A 438-nucleotide genomic window follows, 5' to 3' on the forward strand; every position below is an offset into this window, starting at 1 on the left:
CGGTGACATCATGCAAAGGAATGAATCTCTTCCCTCGCCATAACTCCATGGACCAATCGGAGAACGACTCTCAGCGACAAAGCGACATATAAAAGCGCGCGCATTTGTAGAGAAGGAATATAATTATTTTCTTCTTATAGTTAATCTCTGGTAGCTTCGTGTACTTATTCAGCATATTATACTTAGTCGTAAAATTCAACTGTGTTGCAATTACTTTTGTCTACCCTTCATATTTCAAACGTTGCGAAATCAAATTCTGAATCGCGGGCCGCATCAACCCGCGTGGTATCGGAACATCCGAGGCCGAGCCAGGAGAACAAGCACCGCTGACTTTTCGCCAGATTCATCAATCGTTTCGCCAGGCTCCCGAGACCCAGGGTAAACTCGGTGAAAAGCAGAGTGACCCAAAAGCGGAGCCATCACTCTGTTGACCGTCCA

At 46.1% G+C, this 438-nt stretch overlaps 1 pseudogene; it reads right to left on the reverse strand.

Annotated features, from left to right (window-relative positions):
- The window catches only part of LOC116853324, a 3,042-nt pseudogene that overhangs the window by 1,740 nt on the left and 864 nt on the right, over nucleotides 1-438 (reverse strand).

This window comes from Odontomachus brunneus, unplaced genomic scaffold, assembly GCF_010583005.1.
Source record: "Odontomachus brunneus isolate Ranch 3 - 2012 unplaced genomic scaffold, Obru_v1 Obru_scaffold_306, whole genome shotgun sequence".
Taxonomy (NCBI): Eukaryota; Metazoa; Arthropoda; class Insecta; order Hymenoptera; family Formicidae; genus Odontomachus; species Odontomachus brunneus.